This window comes from Rhipicephalus microplus, chromosome 2 (assembly GCF_043290135.1).
Source record: "Rhipicephalus microplus isolate Deutch F79 chromosome 2, USDA_Rmic, whole genome shotgun sequence".
Lineage (NCBI taxonomy): Eukaryota > Metazoa > Arthropoda > Arachnida > Ixodida > Ixodidae > Rhipicephalus > Rhipicephalus microplus.
Window position 1 is genome coordinate 43,536,855 of NC_134701.1, and position 20,944 is coordinate 43,557,798.

At 47.7% G+C, this 20,944-nt stretch overlaps 1 pseudogene; it reads left to right on the forward strand.

Moving 5' to 3' along the window:
- Window positions 1-20,944, forward strand: part of LOC142788947 (transient receptor potential cation channel subfamily M member-like 2) — a 1,303,464-nt pseudogene that overhangs the window by 842,007 nt on the left and 440,513 nt on the right.

Consider the following 20,944-nt stretch of genomic DNA (forward strand, 5'->3'; position numbering starts at 1 on the left):
TGGGAGATTTTGTCAAAAGCACCCTTCAGATCCAGGGCCAGAATAGCTCGGAGCTGGTTTGAAGTGGGGCTATTCAACACGTCCTCCTTCAGCTGTAATAATACGTCCTGTGTAGAGATACCAGGACGGTAGCCGAATAGTGTATCAGGAAAAAACTGATTGTCTTCAAGAAATGGTTGTAGTCGAGAGAGGACAACGCGTTCAAAGAGTTTAGCTACACATGAAGTTAAGGATATAGGGCGAAGGTGCTGGAGGGATAGCGGCTTGCAGGCTTTGGAGTAAGTATGATTTCTCCGTGTAGCCACTCCTGTGGTAGCGTACCGTTGTTCCAATGTTCGTTGCAAAAAGCGGTTATATATTGGATGGACTGGTCATCTAAATTACGCAGAAGTGTGTACGTAATCCCGTTTATACCAGGTGCTGTTTTACGCTTAATGCTTTGCAAAGCTGCCCTAATCTCTGCTTGTGTAATGTCCTCATCTAGAGGCGTACCGTGTACGTGTGGATAATCATGGTAGGCGGGACGGGGAACCGTGGATACATAGTGTTGCTTTAAGGTGTGCAGCAGAGTGGTATCGTCGAGCCCTGATTTGTGGAGAATGGTGCGGATTGCGTTAGCAGTGTGTGATTTTGTCTGTGGGGGATTTAAAAGAGCACAGAGTATACGCCATGTTCGAGGTATACTTAGTGAGCCGTTGAGTCGATCACAGAAGTTATGCCAATTGTTGCTAGTGAGGATGTTCGCATAGTCATGCGCCTCACTTCACTTCACTTCACTTTATTACCTTAAGGACCCCCTAGAGGGGGTACTACATAAGGGGTGGGAAACATACAGCAAATGTATAACATATGCCGGATGGGTACAAGTATGAACAGGGGTAACCAATACACAAATAAAATAATACATGTGCAGGATCAGTATACATATTAACAGGCGTAACTTTTTGCCAGAAAAAAGAAGACAAAGTGAGAACCAGTGGCACAAAAAGGAACAATGTAATGATTTCAAATTGAAAAGAAACGAGTGACATTTCGGGTAAATGTTGAGTGTCACATTATGGTGGCGAGATCCGTGGAAAGGTCATTCCAGTCGAAAGCTGCACGAAAAAAGAAGGAGGCGGAAGTTGTCGTGGTACGGGCGCGTAGCCGGCCACATGAAAGGAATGAGTGGTGCGGTGATATGTTTCAGACAGGAGGCAAGATATAAGACGGGTGGCCGAGTTGACTGTGATAAAGCTTGTGGAACAAAATCAGGCTGAAAACTCGGCGACGAATGTTAAGGTTTCAAAGACTGGATTCTTGTTTAAGAGATGAAACTCTCACGTTATATGAATACGAGGAATGAATGAATCTAGCTGCTCTATTCTGGAGTGATTCTAGTGCGTCGGTTAACTATGCTTGATGAGGGCTCCAGATAGGCGACGCGTATTCAAGTTGGGCGGGAATCAAAGAGTTATAAGCTTGTAGTGTTACAGGAGGGGGAGCATGACGTAAGTGCCGCTTTAAGAACCCAAGTGATCTGTTAGCTGATGAGCGAATCGCCCAACTAGCAGTAGCTAGTTGGGTGATTCGGAGACGAAGTTTTCAGTTATGTTTTTGTCGCCGCCACCGCTGTGTCGAGCCACTGTGGGCATCCCAGAGAGGCAGCAGATGCCGCTCCACATCCGGCGTTTCTGTCGTTGCAGCGATGAGTTAGGTAGCTCTTCGAAAATTGTACTGAAGTTGTAATATCCAAGCCTCTAGGGAAGGAGAGTCCTGATGGGTAGTTGTACGATTACGCCTAAATGCAACCCATTTTGTTAGTTTTATGATGCGCTTTGGGGCACGCGTGGCCGCTACTTGGAATTCTGTGGTTACTATATGATGATCACTGCCTAGATTCACCATGAGGTTGCACCAGGAATGGTGACTAAACCCCTTGACTATCGTAAGGTCGAGGCAAGTGTCCCTACTCATACTATCACCGAGGCGAGTGGGTTGATCAGGTTTTGTCAGCAGGGTCATGCGATGAATCGCGAAAACCTGTGCGAGTCGTCGGCCTTTAGGCGTTTCTGTTGCGTAGCCCGAAGCCGGATGGGGGGCATTGAAATCTCCTACAATAACTATGTGTTTACCCAACTTGCATAGTTGTGCAAATAGATGACTGAAGTCATCATTCCTGGCGTTAGGTGCACTGTAAACGTTAAGCACGTACAGGCTGCTACTGGAACGAGAGCGCGGGAATAATTCGAGAAGTACGTGTGAGATGGAGGTGCTTTGAAGGGTGTGTTCTATGACAGTGACATGCTTAAAAACTAATGTAGCTGTGCGATGTGGTGTATTGTTCGTTACGTCTGTGTATGTGGTTTAACCCGGAAGCGTAGTGGTACATTGTACTTCCTGTAACGCTATGACATTGGAAGTAATCCGCTGCGTAGCAATGAGTTGTTTTATATCTCCACGTTTCCTACGATACCCTCTGCGATTCCACTGTCACACACGTAGGAGTTGAGGTGTGTCACGCGTTGACCTATGGTTTCTCGCCATGATCATGCAAAAGCGGGGCCTCGGTAGTACACGGAGGCATTTTAGACTGTGCTAAATCTTGGTGGAGGGTGGTGGGAAGCGGGACTGCAGCAGCGGCGGCTGTTGGGACGGTTTTTAGGGACGGTGATAGGAAACGGGAAGGGCGTATGTAAGGATGCGGTCGCTGTGTTTCACGTGTTGGAGACGTGGTGCGTTTTGGTGCAGATGGCGCAATATTAAATTGGCCAAGTGCAGCCGATATCTGCTGTTTAACATCCGTTACCAAACTGCTGGACAGCAGGTTGCAGGGCCTGCTGGATCAATTGTTGGAGTGGAGCTGTTAGTTCAGACATAAAGATATCCTTCAATTTCTGCATTTCTACCTGCATCATAGCTGCTAATTTGTTGCTTAAAGAAGTGGTCATTTCGTTCAACGCCTCTCGTGTGCAATAATCGGATCGTGCCGTAGTTGACGGCATGTCAGGGTGAAGCTCAGTGTCTACTAACATGGGTTTTGGTTGTCTAGGTGGCGTTGGCTGTGGTGTTATTTGCTGCGTTGACGTTTGTGTGAGGGTGTGTAACTGGTGTGTAGAGGGAGGGAGACAAGGGAACTGCCCTGCCCAGCTTATCATTTGTGCTTTCTTGTGGGAACCGCTCTGCTGGCCATGATGATGCGTTGTCCCGTCCGTGTGCCAGCCTTGAGAGCCCTGCTGTCCAGCGAAACCACTCCGCGATGACGAGTTTTCTCACTCGGGCCCCGACTTATCCCTGGAATGGCTCCTTCGCCTGGCTGCACTCCTGGACGCACTGCTCAGCCGTCCGGGGCTGGGAGATGGTGACTGGGTCTTCCTGGTGGGAGTAGCTGACCGGGGTAGTTTGCGTCGGTTGACTGGTGGCAAAAACCGCTTTGGGCATGGTTTGGCAGCCGTCGGGAGGTCGCCACCGCAAAGCATGCAAGAAGGGCGGCACTCGTGGTTGTTAGGTGATAGTGAATCCCCGCACACTCGACGTTTCGGTGTGCCAGGAGGCTGTGGGCACACATCCTCGCGGTGTCCAGTTTTGTTGCACTTTCTATAGTGGGGAATAGTCTGTTTGTAGAGGTAGCAGTGAAGAGCCTGTCCGTACGCGTTGACGAAGAAAGGGACTCGCTTGCCAGAAAATGTGAGCACCATTGGTCCAGAGTTGCCGAGGCGTCGGCACGTAAAGACCTCGTAGCCCGGTACTTCAACTTCTGTGAGCAAGTCGTCTGGTCTGATTTCATGGCCTATTCCGTTGACCCCACCTTTGCACGAATTATCAGGCGCAATACCATAAGAGGTGATGTCGTAGGTTGCTGCATGCACTGTAATTTGAGAGATTTGTCCAAGTGTAGTGACGATGTGTTCAGATGAGGTGCTTATTGTTAGCACATTTTGATTTTCATCAACACGAAACTTGATATCAGGCTTCTCACTGCGTATATTTACTGTATGAGCTACGACGAGAAGTAGCGTCTTGGGGCTAACCTTGCTGAGATTTAATCCACCATGGGGACGGATTGCTAGCTTGTAGTCCTCGGCAGGGAGAGGTGGTGGTCTTGGTAGACGCGTCTTAGGCCGGCTCTGGCGTAGAGCAGGCTCAGACAGCGTGCTGGGCAACTGTTGAGTCGGTATGGTATGGGGTTGCAGCTGTCGGCGTTTGTGCGCTCTCTTGGTAACAGTGATCCATGGATGTGCGTTGGGCTCATTGCTCGCCTACGTATCGGCGTCTTGACTGGTCTGCGTATCCATCCTGTGGCCCGTGGAGCGAGAGGGCAATGAGTGCTTCTCGTCGGCTGCGACGCTCCCGGAGACGCTCGCCATCCGCTGTAGAGCGGGGCGGCGTTCTGTCCAAGCCGCATCTCCGGCTTCTTAGGGTTAGCGAGGTGGACCTCTTCAAGAACTTTCGAAAGCGTTAAGACGTTTAAAAGCACAATTACAGGTTGAAGTCCAGTTTAGGCTTTACAGTAGTGATGCTAGGAACAAGTTCCTATCATTGTAACAGGTCGCCAGGTAGAAATGTTTCTTGAAAATGAACTTGAGCCGGAGCCGATGTGATTCGCGTCCGTCCAATGCTCTCGCTACTCGGCGACCTCCGAAGCTAGGCAGAGTGGTGCATTCTGGGTAACGTGGTTGGTGCGAAATGCAGCATGGCGCATTACGTACTGGTTGCCGCTGGGCTGCGCTGAGAGACGCTGGTCGCGTCTGGCATCAGACTATATAGTGTTAGCGTTTTGCTAGCGTATAGCATCGCTGCGCCCAGCGTGCGCTCGTCAACGTTACGTCACAATATATTGGGCCCTTCGTGATGCTCTCCATGTCATTTCGCTAGCTCCACATATGCCAAGTTTTGTATCACTGGACGTGAATGGATAACGAAATTATGTGACTGGCGCAAACGTGATAATCATGGGATGCATGTCATGTAACAGCACGACCACATGTCACGCTCATGATGCGCTCGTGGTCGTTTTCCTAGCTTCACTTATACCAAATTGCTATTGCATGACGTAAATAGACAGTGCAGTTAAATTAAACGTCCGAACAAGATAATCATGATATGCGTGTCATGTAAAACATGACTACATGCTACGCTCACAGCACGCTCGCGGCCGTTTCGCTAGCTCCACTTATAACAAATTTCGTATCAGGTGGCGTGAATAGATGATGAAGGTAAATGACACGTCCAAACATAATAAATGTGACATGGAAGTTATGTACGGCATAATGTACCTCTGCCTCGTAACCTTGTATTGATTTTAAACAGACATATAAACCTTCCTCAATCGTGCTTCGCATATCAGATTCCCACTGTACGAGGGATCTGCCATTTTTTTGTTTAAAAATTCCTGTAAAAGGAATTTTCTACTTGTGTGTTCTCACTGCCGAATATTTTCGAAATAAAAGGTATCCGCCTTAAATCATGTCCTGAATGGGCCCTGGCACAGTTTTTGAATTAAGCATAAGATGACAAGACAGAAAACTTTTATTGACTCATGTAGCAACCACTATATATATATAATATTTCTATAAACCAGAAAATTATGAGTGATTTTAGACAGTGTTGCATGATCAAGGGTTCAAATTGTTCAGGCCCTCCGTTTTTAGGGGACCGCCTAAGAACCAGAAAAACTGAACAGCTTCATTGTTTTCTTCGAAAAAGTTTAACCCTCTTGCTGGATTTCACTGATAGATAGAAATTATTTATTTCAATGGTCACTATACATGTGTTATAAAATAACTAGGACAGCAAGAAATACGGCGCAAGTAGCATGACACACATATATTCAAACACACAAAAAAACGGCACTGCAAGCAATAAAAAAATTGGCAGATCCCTCGTACCGTGGGAATTTATAATATGCAAAGCACGATTGAGAAAGGTTTAAATGTCAGTTTAAAATCAACGATACGATGTGGAGGTACATTATACCGTACACAACTTCCATGTCATATTTATTATGTTTGGGCATGTCATATACCTTCAATATCTATTCACGCCACCTGATACCACATTTGTTATATGTGAAGCTAGCGAAACGGCCGCGAGCATGCTATGAGCGTAGCATGTAGTCATGTTCTACATGACACGCATATCATAATTATCATGTTCGGACGTTTTATTTAACTGCACCGTCTAGTTCCGGCATGCAATCGCAATTCGGTATAAGTGAAGTTAACGACCACGAGTGCATCATGAGCGTGACATGTGGTCGTGTTGTTACAAGACACGCATCTCATGAATATAATTTATGCACGAGTCACAGATTTTTGTTATCCAATCATGTCCCGTAATACCAAACTTTGCATATGCGAAGCTAGCGAAAAACGGGAGAGGATCATGAAGAGCCCATTATATTGTGACGTAACGTTGACGAGCGCACGCTGGGCGCAGCATTGCTATACGCTAGCATAACGCGAACACTCTATACAGTCAGATGCCAGGCGCAACCAGCGTCTGTCGGCGCAGCCCAACGGCAACCAGTGCGAAATGCGACATGCAGCATTTCGCACCAACTATGTTACCCAGAATGCACTGCTCTGCCTAGCTTCGTGACGAAGAGATGCCGGGCGTGCTGAAAGGCGCATGCGTCAAAGCAAAGCAGTGCGGCGCGTGCCTGCGGGTATATGCCAGGCAGATCAGCGCCTGGCGTGGCACCGCCAGCATGACGCGACGAAACGAACGCTGGAGCACACGCGCATAGGGTAAGGTCTGAGTGTATTAACGCCTTGAGTGTGGCACGTAGTCATGCTTTTACATGACGCGCATCTCATAATTATTATGTTTGCACCAGTCACATACCTTTGTCATTTACTCACGTGAAGTAATACCGAATTTGGCATATATGAATCTAGCAATACGGCCCCGAGCACATCATGAGTGTGACTTGTAGTGATGTTGTTACATGACACGCATGTTATGATTACCGTGTTTGGACACGTCATTTACTTATGTCGTCCGTTCACGTAACGTAATACTGAGTTTGGTACATGTGAAGGTAGCGAGACGGCCGCGAGCGCATCATGAGCGTAGCACATAGTCACGATGTTACATGACCCTCATCACATGGTTATCATGCTTGCATCAGTCAAATCTTTTTGTCGTCCATTCACGTCCCGTAATACCAATTTTAATTTATAGGAGGCTAGCGAAACGGCTGCGAGGGTCACATCAGTGTGGCTTGTAGTCATAATGTCACATGACTCGCATCTCATGATTACCATGTTTGCACGAGTCACACACCTTCGTCATCCATTCACATCACGCAACGCCGAGTTTGGTATATGTGATTAAAGCGAGACGGCTGCGAGTCCATCATGAGCGTGGCGTGTAGCCATGACTCATGACTTACATGACATGCATGTCATAATTTCTACGTTGGTGTCTGTCGCTTGTGTTCACCATGCAATCATGTCATACCCTACCAGTTTTGCAACATGTCATGTCAACAAGACTACCGCAAGAGCAGCAAGACCATGAAATATAAATCCTGACATTCATGACTTAACATAATTTTCATGTTATGGCTAGTCACATATCCTCGACATACGGTCATGTTATGCTACACAAAGTTTGGTATCGATCATCATCATCATCATCATCATCATCATCATCATTATCATCATCAGTCTGACTAAGTCCACTGCAGGACAAAGGCCTCTCCCATGTTCCGCCAGTTAACCCGGTCCTGTGCTTGCTACTGCCAATTTATACTAGCAAACTTCTTAATCTCATCTGCCCACCTAACCTTCTGTCTCCCCCTAACCCGCTTCCCTTCTCTGGGAATCCAGTTAGTTACCATTAATGACCAGCAGTTATCCTGTCTACGCGCTACATGCCCGGCCCATGTCCATTTCCTCTTCTTTATTTCAACTATGATATCCTTAACCCCCTTTTGTCTCCTAATCCACTCTGCTCTATTCTTGTCTCTTAAGGTTACACCTACCATTTTTTTTCCATTGCTCGCTGCGTCGTCCTCAATTTAAGTTGAACCCTCTTTGTAAGTCTCCAGGTTTCTGCTCCGTAGCTAAGTACCGGCAAGATACAGCTGTTATATACCTTCCTCGTGAGGGATAGTGGCAATCTACCTGTCATAATTTGAGAGTGCTTGCCGAATGTGCTCCACCCCATTCTTATTCTTCTAGTTACTTCAGTCTCGTGGTTAGGCTCTGCGGTTATTACCTGCCCTAAGTAGACATAGTCTTTTACAACTTCAAGTGCACTATAACCTAAGGCACCTATCTCGAAGCGCTGCTTTCGAATCCCGGCTGCGGCGGCTGCATTTCCGATGGAGGCGGAAATGTTGTAGGCCCGTGTGCTCAGATTTGGGTGCACGTTAAAGAACCCCAGGTGGTCTAAATTTCCGGAGCCCTCCACTACGGCGTCTCTCATAATCATATAGTGGTTTTGGGACGTTAAACCCCACATATCAATCAATCAATTGAAGCGCTGCTCCTTTCCGAGGTTGTTGTACATTACTTTCGTTTTCTGCAGATTAACTTTAAGACCCACCTTTCTGCTCTCCTTGTCTAGCTCCGTAATCATGATTTGCAATTCGTCCCCTGAGTTACTCAGCAATGCAATGTCATCGGTGAAGCGCAAGTTACTAAGGTATTCTCCATTAACTCTTATCCCTAACTCTTCCCATTCTAGGCTTCTGAAAACCTCCTGTAAGCACCTCCTGTAAACCTCCTGTAAGTTGGTATCGATACCATTATCCGAACGGCCAGGAGAGCTCAAAGTCGTAGGCGGCAAGATAGATAGATAGATAGATAGATAGATAGATAGATAGATAGATAGATAGATAGATGGATAGATAGATAGATAGATAGATAGATAGATAGATAGATAGATAGATAGATAGATAGATAGATAGATAGATAGATAGATAGATAGATAGATAGATAGATAGATAGATAGATAGATAGATCTACCGACGCGCTACCTCACGACAATGTTGGCCTCTCGAACGTTCACACCCGGCAAGGCCAAGGCGTTTTCTTCACTACAGCTTCTCGCTCCGTCTGATTGTCCATCGTGACCTGTTCCTCTGTTCCTGTACACGCGGCACGTGAACGTGACGGGAGGCAGTCTTCAAGATGGGCACACCACTTATTTCATTACGCGTGCTCTCACGTTTCGAAGCCGTTTCGTCGTCTTCTCAGCGGTGTCAGGGTATTTCATCACAACATGCATGTAAGGAGTGATTCGTTAAATAACGCGCATAATATTGAATTCAGCTCACAGTTCTGCTGTTTGTAGTAGAAACATTTTACTCGCCCAAGATCATGCATCGTATGGAGAGGAAAATTATATCCGGCAGGTGGACACACGGAGCAGCCTGAAGACTGATGAGTTTAGCAGCTGCAGTCCGACATGCAATGCGGATGCTTATAGCGGATCGTTCCTGTTTGAAATATTGTTTGATGAAGTGAAGTCTTGCCAAAACGAATATTGCCTGCAAAATTGTAACTTTATTACATACTTAAGAGTGAACAGTTTTTGCATAAATGAAAATATGTGTGGTCGTTTTTTGAGTTTCATTAAAAATGTTTTTGTAAAAGTTCCACATGAATCTCAACATGGGCGCCACCTTTACCGAAAGATTTTGACCTCCCACTTAACATATTGAAGGTTTTTTTATTTTGAACTAACTGTATTAATTGTCGCAATCAGTGAGCATATACAATATGCATAAAACACTACATAGAAATGCTGCCCTAGAAGAGCTCAAAGGTGTGTTGTATGAAATTAAAATAGACAATTGCTAGCCTATTTACTAAGAGTACGTGCGAACAGTATCTGGAAAAGGCCCGCCTGTCAGCATCGGCGGTGCTCGTACGCAGTTAATCAAAGGGGGCGCTACCAAATCAGTGAAGCTAAAGCAGATAGATGAAACTATTTTTCAAAAAGTCGCTCCTATATTTTCCAGAGAAGATGTCCCCTTTTGAAATAAGGGTAACCAGGGCTATAAGTTAAGACGACTAGAAGAAACACACACGTGCTTGGACATACTGGAAGTGTCGTATGCATTTCTTCCATTCTTCTTAACTTCTCGCACAGTTTAGTCTTACTGGAGGATGAACCAACGAACCCGACAAATTTTAATGCTGTCAATGTTTGTTCACCTCCTGACTGAATAATACGATGAAACGATGATGTTCTATTACGATGACATCTCTCCACGTGTTTTGCAAGAAAGCAAATGCCCAGGTAACATTAAACTCTCCAGAGGCTTAGAATATATATGGCTTGTGTGATTTGCAGCAGTATCTAAAAATCTCCAAGACTCAATCAAGAACAAATGGCAAAGTGGGAACGAAAGGCGGCAGAGGGAGAGGAGAGGGACCCCCTTAATATTTAAAACGAGGCACTTGACACTGTTAATCCAGCCCTGCACTTTGAGAAATGTCGAGCGCTGCACTTACTAGCTTTCTTCTCTTGTGCTGGCGAGCACGCTGAAAGTTAAATGAGGTGGCATGGCATATTCTTTTAGGGACGAAGCTCCTTAAAGTGTTACCCGTTCGTCCCTCGTCGTAGTACTTAACATGTCTTACGCTTTGGCCTGCAAGGTGGGGCTGGTGGGAGATTACTCCTGTGCGTTGTTGAACAATAAAACTTTCGGAGCGTGCGCGTTAACTAAAAGCCGAATTCTCCTGTCTCTCACTCCCCATTAGCAGCCATTGGCATGTACATTGAGCACTATCTGACAAGAAAGAGTGGCTACGTTATACTCGCTGGGCGTAACCTCCTTGGTTTTAGAAAGGTTTAGCAAGCGTTGGGCCGCAGTGCCATAAATGCAGTGAACTAGTATATAACATGAACTCGAGTAGGTTAAAGGTGGGAAATAGACACGAAGCGCAAGCAGTAAAAAGTGTCCGTGTGCCTTCTCTCGTTCAGTCCGTGGAATGACCGCTGGATGGCGGTGCTTCTATATGAAGAATACATGATGAAAAGATGCGAGATGGTGGTACTTGGAGTGTTGACTAGATGGATGAATGGAGAGACAGACAGATGCATGGACCGAGGCAAGGATGACTGCACGGACAGATGGACGCATGGACGAACGCAGGGGCGGTTGCACGGACAAACGCAGAGACGGACGCAAGGATGGACGTGCGGACGCACGAACAGACGCACGCATGGACGGACGGATGGACAGACGGATGGACACACGGACGGTCACACAGACAGATGCATGGAATGACGGAAGCAAGAAGGAATGGACGGAGAGATGCTTCGCCCCACTTTCCATCATTCACCCCGTGGATATGCTGCGACTTTTTTTCTCCATACTTCGCTGTTAAATGAAAAAGCACTGAGCTAGTCGTGCTGCACGATGGCGTTGACTCGGTGTAGTTAGGTATTTACGGCCGGTAAAGTAACAGCACAAAAACAAACGAGTGCGAATTTTATTCTGGAACTAGCGCGTGTTATTCTCCGTGTGTTAGTCCGTCGTTTTTAGCGCTGTTATTTTCATCAGCAAGTTAGAAGACAGAGAATGTAGTCATTTTAAAAGTACAGGACACACAGACACAAGAGGGGAGTGGTGTTGTAGTGTTGTGACTTCTAGTGTCCAGTTCCCGCGCGGTGCCACTTGAGGGGCGAAGCTAATTTTTCTGTGGGTCGTGCGACCGTGTTGTACGTAGTAGTAGTAGTAGTAGTAGTAGTAGTAGTAGTAGTAGTAGTAGTAGTAGTAGTAGTAGTAGTAGTAGAAGTGGTAGTAGTAGTAGCAGTAGTACCAGTAGTAGTAGTAGTAGTAGTAGTAGTAGTAGTAGTAGTAGTTGTTGTTGTTGTTGTTGTACCAGTAGTATAGTACGTAGACACTTCTCTAAACGGTGCGTCGTCCGTTGCGAGGTGAGTCAGTGGTTCCGCTATCTGTGAAAATCCGTCAATGAACCTGCCATAGCAGGCGCACAATTCAAAAAAGTGCCAGAGGGCTTTCTTAACGACAGGAGCTGAAAATTCGGCAACAACGGCAAGTATGTCTGAATCAGGACGGACTCCTTCAGTGCTAGCTACACGTTCAAAAAATTTCAGTTCCTCATAACATAAGTGACACTTCTGTGGCTTTAGTGTAAGGTTCGCCGAACGGATACCCTCCAGCACACTGCATAAGCGGTGAAGATGCTGCTCGAGCGAGGCAGAAAAGACGAGCACATAGTCAAAATAGACAAGGCAAGCCTGCCACTTAGCCCTGCGAAAACAGTGCCCATCGTTCACTGGAAAGCTGCCGGTGCTGAACACAAGCCAAAAGGAAGCCCTAAAAATTTGCAGAGGCCATCTGGAGTCACGAAGGCTGTTCTCTCGCGGTCTCGCTCATCTACCTCGATTCACCAATACCCACTTTGCAGATACAGAGAAGAGAAATATTGGGCATGGGGAAGTCTATCCGATGAGTCGTCAATACGCGGCAGCGAGTACACCTCCATTTTAGTCGTCGCGTTGTTAAGCTCCCGGTAGTCGACGCCAAAGCGTACTGTCCCGTCTTTCTTTTTGACAAAGACAACCGGAGACGACTATGGGCTGCTGGATGGTTCGATGACACCATCTGCAAGCATCTCTGGGACTTGCGTACGTATCGCTTGACACTGTTTTATTGACACTCGGTAAGGGTGCTGGTTGATCGAGCGTGTTTCGTCATACGTGATCATTCTGTACTGTGTGATGGTTGTCTGGCGCACCTTTCTGGAACTTGCAAAGCAGGACTGAAACTCAAACACGAGCGTGCGCTGTGCAATGTTGTTAGTGTTCGACAGCGCAGGAATAATGTCGATATTACCGAATGTCATGTCTGTGGCATCGGTGGCCTGCGACAGTCAAACAATCACCAATCTCTTCTATTTCATTGGCGAAAGCGATCAAAGTGCCGCAGAAGAAGCGTTGGTGCTCGTTTCTAAAGTTGTTAAGAAGCAACTGAAATCGGCCACCACGAAGCTGTATAACACTTCTGGTTACACAAAAGTCATGTTTCAGTGAATGCTCTAAGTACGTTCAGCCACTGCTATCCCTATTGAAGAAACGTCCACCATAGGAATGGTGGATTCCACCAACCACCAATTTGGTGGATTATGACGGTGGAAATGTTAGTGGCACATGGTGTATGGTGGCTATGGTTGAGCGGATGGTGGATGGCGCGCTCCAGCCGGCAATGGTGGAGTGCGAAGCAGCGTCAGAACCACCGTGACGAGCTGCCACTAAAGAAATAATAAAAATTTTTGTGTAAAAAGAATCTAGTAGGCACCCTTGAAAAAAAGCTGTGCCAGCGTGGGATCGACCCTGCCACCTTCGAATTACTAACTGAGCCACTAACCACTGCGCCACGCCGATGAATGGTGTCGTGGCTGTCAAAGAAGTAGTCAACTCACAAAATCACAATTTAACTTTGGTTCTCTTTGTTTACTCGGGATCTGCACCTACTACTAAACTTTGCACATTTGATAAAGACGAACAACTGCGGCCTGTAACGAATGCCACTGCGATAATGGCAATGGCCCTACGTATTTGTTGCAATTTACAACCACAAGAAAAAAAAACAATTCAGCGGACTGAGGAGCCGGTAGAATTTATTGGCGGTTACTGGCAAGTTTATTGTCCGTTTCTCGCTCTTCCCAGAGAGCGATATCACTTCAGGCATTATTACGCTTCTATGCTCATTCGATAGATACGCCCACACAATTGATTTTGATGTTTTTCGCGCAACGCACACCGCAGTAGTGCCAGTGCGCCCCTGTAGCTTTGTCGTTAAGAACAGCTACATAACGGCTTGTCCAAAACAAATGCAGTGCACCAAAATCATTATGCTATCATATTGGTTCAGTAAGCGTACGAATTGACGTGTCTATGTTCTCGCATAAGAGCCAGCGAAGTGCCGGCGAGTGCGACCGGCGGCTGTCGGTGAGGGGAGGCGTACGTTTGGTGGAAGTGCTGCAAGCGCGTCGCATCGATGTTTGTCGCTTTTTGCGCGGACACCGTACACAATAGGAAAAGGCTTCATTTAAGATAAACAATGCCGCGGTTGTGCTGTATTGTCATTTTTACTCGTCAATATTGTGTATTCTGAAACCCAGAAGCGCCGATAACACCTGTATGGGCTTGGTCGGTATGACTATCCTTTGGTGTAAATCATGGTGGTAAAACAGAAGGGTGAAAGTGAAATTCACTGGGGCTCATCTCGACGCATGTCAAAAGTTGAAGGTTTAAGCGTATTCGCACGCACTTTGTTAACTTAAAGGTACGGCTCAAACAATAGAGTGTGCAAGTATTACCAGAGTTGCGTTTCTAGCGTGGTGACATCAAGTGACCGCTCTGTTCTGCTCTAACACTGAAAGGGGCAATTGCGAACTGGAGCCCATTTATTTGTTGACAACTGCGTGGCACTGTCAAACATTTATTGTCATGTTCACAGTGACAACTCCAGTCTTCTAAAAAACCCAACAAAAAAAAAACATCGCGGATGTCAAACTGATGTAAGTACGTGCGCGAAATTTAAACATATTCCCGGCCGCATACCCTTTGCTCCACAAAAGTTGAAGCGTTGTTCGCACCACAAGAGTTTTTAAAAAAACTTACTAGAAAGCGTAATGAGCAGCGTTGGTTTCTTTTGACCGTAAACATATATCTCTGTGCAATCAAGAATGAAACACTACAAATAAGTGATTTGACATACTGTCATGTGCTTTTCATCATGCCTCCGCCATCCACCAAGCTTTCGTCATGCCACCGTCATCCACCTTGCTCACCAATCCTTCCACCAAACACGTTTTGCCTCGCCGCCATCAGCCGGCATTTTCCACCGTCACCACTATTGACTCGCCACCACCACCACCATCTGCCACCATTTTTTGCACTCTAGCCGTCATCAGCCGGCATTTCCCCCCCTCACCACCATTAGCTCGCCACCACCACCACCATCTGCCATCATTTTTTCAACTCTCACCGTCATCAGCCATTATGCCCACTACAGTTTCCACCATATCCACTAATATTTCCACCATATCCACTAATATTTCCACTATATCCACTAATATTTCCACCATATTCACGAACGATTTCAGCATCCACCAACCCAGGATTTTCAATAGGGATGCCATCGCCCAAACTGCAGCATGTGACGTCGGCCATGACACTTTCTCGAGGCGGAAGCCCACCCGGCATCCATTTAATAAATACTTCCCGTTACATATTTTTGGTGGAAGTGCTGGGTAACATTCCGGCTCTGGATCTCCGTAGCGGACGTCAGCTTCGTCCAGCCGTAATGCTTGAAGGCAGTGCGCTGTCCGTTCAGTCTACGCCTGCTCTGTAACAAGTGATTCCTTCCCATCTTCTCGATCCAGGTACAATTTGCGCCACCGACACAACTGACATTGACGAGTGGCTCGCCTTATACGAGCACGTCAGTAAGCAATACAGGTGGGATGAGACGCTTATGCTGGTCAACATCATCTTTTACCTGCGAGGTACTGCACGTGCCTGGTACGAGACGCACGAGGAAGACCTGACGAGTTGGCACGTGTGCAAGCAGAAGCTCCGTGACTTGTTCGGCTGGTCAGTTGCTCGACAAATGGCAGCCAGGCAGGAACTCGCGTCACGAGTGCAATCTTCCACTGAGTCATACGTCACCTATATATAAGACGTGCTCGCCTTGTGTCGGAAGGCAGACAAAGACATGACCGAACTAGAAAAGTTCAGCAATGTGTTGAAAGGCATAGCCGATGATGCCTTCAATAATCTGGTATGCAAGAACTGTACCACCATTGACTCAATTGTCGGTGAATGTCGGCGGTTCGAACAAGCCAAAAGCAGGAGAATCACTGAACGCTTTTCCCGACTCGCGAACACGCTGCGACTTCTTCTTGCTACGACCTTGTGGCGCCACGTTCATTCGTGAATCCTCCAAACATCACAAGAATTGTCCGCCAGTAGCTGGAAGCCGTGGCTCCTTCCGCTTATCAACCCCCTGTACCTGACAACTCGGCCCCAATATCTCTTATTCAAGCTGTTGAGCGAGAAGAGTTCACTAACATTGGCTTCTTATTTCCCCAAAACTCCAGACACACACCGCAGCCCATTAATCGTTACGCTCACTACCACGCCGCCCCACTTGTTGCTGCTGCGGCGTTGGTCCCATGGTTCTCGTCGCGCTACTGAAATCCATCTGAGTGGCGCACACAAGATAATTAACTGATATGCTTCTCTTGCCATCGCGTTGGCCACATTTCCCGCCACTGCCGCAACAGATGGCCTTTCCGGCAAAGTTTTCTAGATGACCCCCGACAGGATTGAGGGCAATATTAACCACCTCGTTTTGCTGATGGCCACCTTCAGGACCTGCCACTTAGCCGATCTACGCAATGCTCCGAACCATCCTACGCCGATGACGTTGCCCAGAGAACCCGGTACAGCCACTCGCCGTCGCCTTAAGGTCGCCAGCCCCACTCCTATCAACGCCATCGCTCCCCGTCACCAGCGTATTCTGGGCAGTTCTCGGGAATCTAATAGATGCAGCTCCTGGAGGTGGCGCTGCATTAACAACTCAGATCAAAAAACCTCTACCTACCACTAATTCTAGACGAAATTTACTTGGTGCTTTATCGATGACCTGACCGTTACAGCTCTAATAGACAATGGTGCCCACATAGTCACGAGTTCACGTCTTTGATCCCGCCTGAAAAAGGTTCTTACTGCTGCCATGTCTTCGACTGTGAGTAGCCGAAGGCAGCCGAATGTCAGTTCTTGGTATGTGCACTGCCCGCGTCACTGTTGCCGGCCTTCATACTTCAGTCCTCTTCGCTGTTCTAGACGCTTGTCCACACGACGTGATTCTCGGCATTGACTTCTTGACTGCGCATTCAGCCCTCATTGATTGTTAAACTGGCACTTCACAGCTAGAGTTGCCTTTGTACTCTGATGTCTCTCCTGCAGCTCGCACATGGCTACAGTCCGTGGAGTGTCTACGATTACCGTCTCAGGCCGCTGTGTACCTTCCTATGTCGCCGTTCCCACCTGTTTCTGATGACGACTACTTGGCAGCTCCCCTCATTGACCTGACCCTTTCCCGGAACATCATACTTCTTCATACTATAGTGAGGATTATCGACAACAAGGCACTTCTTCCTGTCCTCATCTTTTCCTTGTCGACCCTAGTCCTTATTCAAGGTATCGCCTTAGCAAAGTTCTCTACTCTGGAGCAATGTACAATTTCATCTCTCACTGCAGACATCAAGACCGTAGCCGAATATGTCGCAGCCACACAGGATAGAGCTTTCCTAGAGAAAATGATATCAAACGACCTGTCGCCGTCCCAAGTTGAAGCGCTCCGTGGTCTTGTATTTTCTTACCTCGACATTTTTGATATGGACAATTGTTCCTTGGGCCGCACGAGCGTTGTAGCCCACCGTATCGACACTGGCGACGCCAGTTCCTTTCATAAGCGTCCTTACCACGTCTCTCACACAGAGCGCCAAATAATCCAGAAAAAGGTAGAAAAAATGCCCGACAAAGACGTCGTAGAGCCTTCAACCAGCACTTGGGCATCACCTGTTGTGCTTGTTAAAGAGAAGGACAACACCTGATGGTTCTGCGTCGACTATCGCCATCTCAATCGAATAACCAGAAGGATGTCTATCCTTTACCTAGAATTGATGATGCTCGTGACTGCCTTCATGTTGCCAAGTATTTCTCTTCCCTGGACGTACGATCTGGATATTGGCAAATTTCAGTCGATGACCACGACCACGAGAAGACGGCATTCACAACACCCGATGGGCTTTATCAATTTAAAGTAACGCCTTTTAGGTTGTGCAATGCGCCAGCAACTTTTGAACGCATGATGAGCTTCCTCCTTCGCGGTTTTAATTGGTCGACGTGCCTGTGCTATCTAGACAATGTCATCGTTTTCTCGCCAACCTTCGAAAGCCATCTTCCACGTCTGCCGGTCATCCTTGACGTTTTTCGCTGTGCTGGCCTCCAGCTTAACGCGTCTGCGTGAACCTTTAGGCACCGTGAGAAAATGCTACTTGGCTACCTTGTTCACGCTGCTGGTGTACGACCCGACCCTGATAAAGTCCGCGTGGTTCGCGAGTTTCCAGTCCCACGTTCCACGCAACTAGTCCGCAGCTTTTTCGGACTCTGTTAGCATTTCCACCGTTTTGTCAGCAACTTTGCCAAAATTGCTTGACCCCTCATGGATCTCCTAAAAAAACGTGGCTTTTTTCTTGCATGAAGACCAAGAACAATCCTTTGCGTCGTTGATTTCTGCACTCACATCCCGATCTGTGTTGGCTCATTTTGACCCAGCCACTCGAACGGAGCTACGCAGTGACGCAAGTGGCCATGGCATAAGGGCAATACTTGCAGAAGTGAGGGACGGTATAAATTGGGTCATAGCGTACGCCAGCCGCCTACTTTCTCAGTCGGAAAGGAACTATTCAATTACTGAGCGAGAGTGCCCGGTTTTCATCTGGGTTATCGCAAACTTTCGTCCGTACCTATATGGACGCACGTTCGCCGTCATCACAGACAACCATCCGCTCAGCCAGCTGTCAACCCTTAAGAATCCTACAGGAAGACTCGGGCGATGGGCATTGCAATTGCAGGAGTACACATTCTCTGTAGTGCACAAGTCTGGCAAGCTTCACAGCGATGCCGATTGCTTATCTCGACACCGTGTTGATCCACCTGACTCCTCTGAGCTAGAAACTGATGCCAAGAACCTAGCCATAACAAATTTTCTGCAAATAGCCAACGAACAACGCCGAGATCCATCGCTGCTATCGATAATTGACCGTCTTCAATCCGGCCATATAGACCCTTCACTGAGCCTATTTTATGTTCAGGAAAACGTTTTGTACCGCTGCGACGAATTACAGCCCGATGACGCGGAACTTTTGCTCCTCGTCCCACGTCATCTGCGCAAGAACTTCTTGCAAGAACTTCACAACACCCCAACTGACGGACATTCAGGTGTCTTCAGAACCTATGATCGCGTCCGCCGACGGGTATACTGAAAGGGCCTTTATCGTTCCGTTCGCCGCTACGTTGCAGCGTGTGACCTGTGCCAGCGGTGGAAGAAGCCTATGTCTCTCCCTGCTGGTCACCTTCAACCTATTAAAGTCCCAGCCGAGCCGTTTCATCGTGTAGGTTTGGATTATTTTGGTCGCTTCCCAACATCGGCTACGGGAAACAAATGGATAGCAGTAGCTACGGATTATGCCACTCGGTATGCAATTACTCGAGCGCTACCGACCAGCTGCGCAATGGACGTCACAGATTTCCTACTCTATGACATCATCTTTCACCATGGCGCTCTTTCTCACCTACTCACGGATCGTGGCCGCTGCTTCCTGTCTCGTGTGGCTGGCGACCTCCTTAGATCCTGTGCTTCGTGCCACAACTTTACGACGTCTTACCAGCCTCAGACCGCACACTGACGGACATGCTTGCTATGTATGTTTCTGACGACCACACCGATTGGGACACTACCATTCCGATCGTAACCTTCGCCTACAACTCGTCCCGTCATGAAACTGCCGGCTACTCACCATTTTATCTTGTTTTTGGCCATGACCCCTTACTTACTTTCGATACCCTGCTTCAGTATGATCTTCTGTCCACCACTTCGTACGCACAAGATGCCATCCTCGTGCTCTGATCGCACGTACAGTAGCCCGCGCCAGGTTCTCATCGTCCCAGAGAGCACAAAAGTCACTCTACGACCGCCGACATAGGGATGTTGATATTTCTCCAGGCTCTCTCGTGCTACTGTGGCTGCCATTCCGTCGTGTCGGCCTGTGCGAGAAACATTTATTGCAATACGTTGGGCCTTATCGAGTTCTGCGCCAAGTCACACCTGTCATCTATAAAATTTCTCTTACATTGAAATTGCAGGAGTACACATTCTTTGTAGTGCACAAGTCTGGCAAGCTTCACAGCGATGCCGACTGCTTATCTCGACACCCTGCTGATCCACCTGACTCCTCCGAGCTAGAAGCCGATGCCAACAACCTAGCCATAAAAGATTTTCTGCAAGTAGCCAACGAACAACGCCGAGATCCATCGTTGCTATTGATGATTGACCGTCTTCAATCCGGCCATAAAGACCCTTCACTGAGCCTATTTTTTGTTTAAGACAAAGTTTTGTACCGCTGCCCCACTGCTACATCCAGAAGTGACATTTTGCATGTGTCTCGCCTGAAGCCCTATCACATTGACCCGTCCGTGTAATATTAGCAGGCACCAGGACTGTGCTTTGAAGCCCGGGGTAATGTCGCGGGTATAAAAAGGTACCTCAGGCATGGGTGCAGAAATGACGCAGACAGAATGAAGACGACAATGTCGTTGTGGGACTGTCTGAACTGCCCTCTCATCCTGCATTCTTGCATACTGTGTTCAGTGCTAGCCCACCCGGCGTTCACTTCATAAATACTCCCCATTACAATATGATGAAAAGATGCGAGATGGTGGTACTTGGAGTCTAGACTAGATGTCGAACGGACACACAGACAGATGTATGGACGGACGCACCGAGATTTGCACGGACGAATGAACGCATGGGCGGATGCATGAACGAACGCAGTAACGGGCTCTCGGATGGACGTGCGGACGCACGAACAGACGCACGCACGGACGGGTGGATAGACGCGTGGACGGTTACACAGACAGACGCATATATGATGAAAAGATGCGAGATAGTGGTACTTGGAGTGTTGACTAGATGGACGAACGAACACACAGACAGATGCATGGACGGACGCACGGGTGGCTGCACGGATGGATGGACGCATGGGTGGATGCAGGGGTGGATGCATGGATGAACGCAGGGACGGACGCACGGATGGGCGCACGAATAGACGCACGGATGGACGTGTGGACGCGCGGACAGACGCACGCACGGACGGGCGGATGGACGCATGGACGGTCA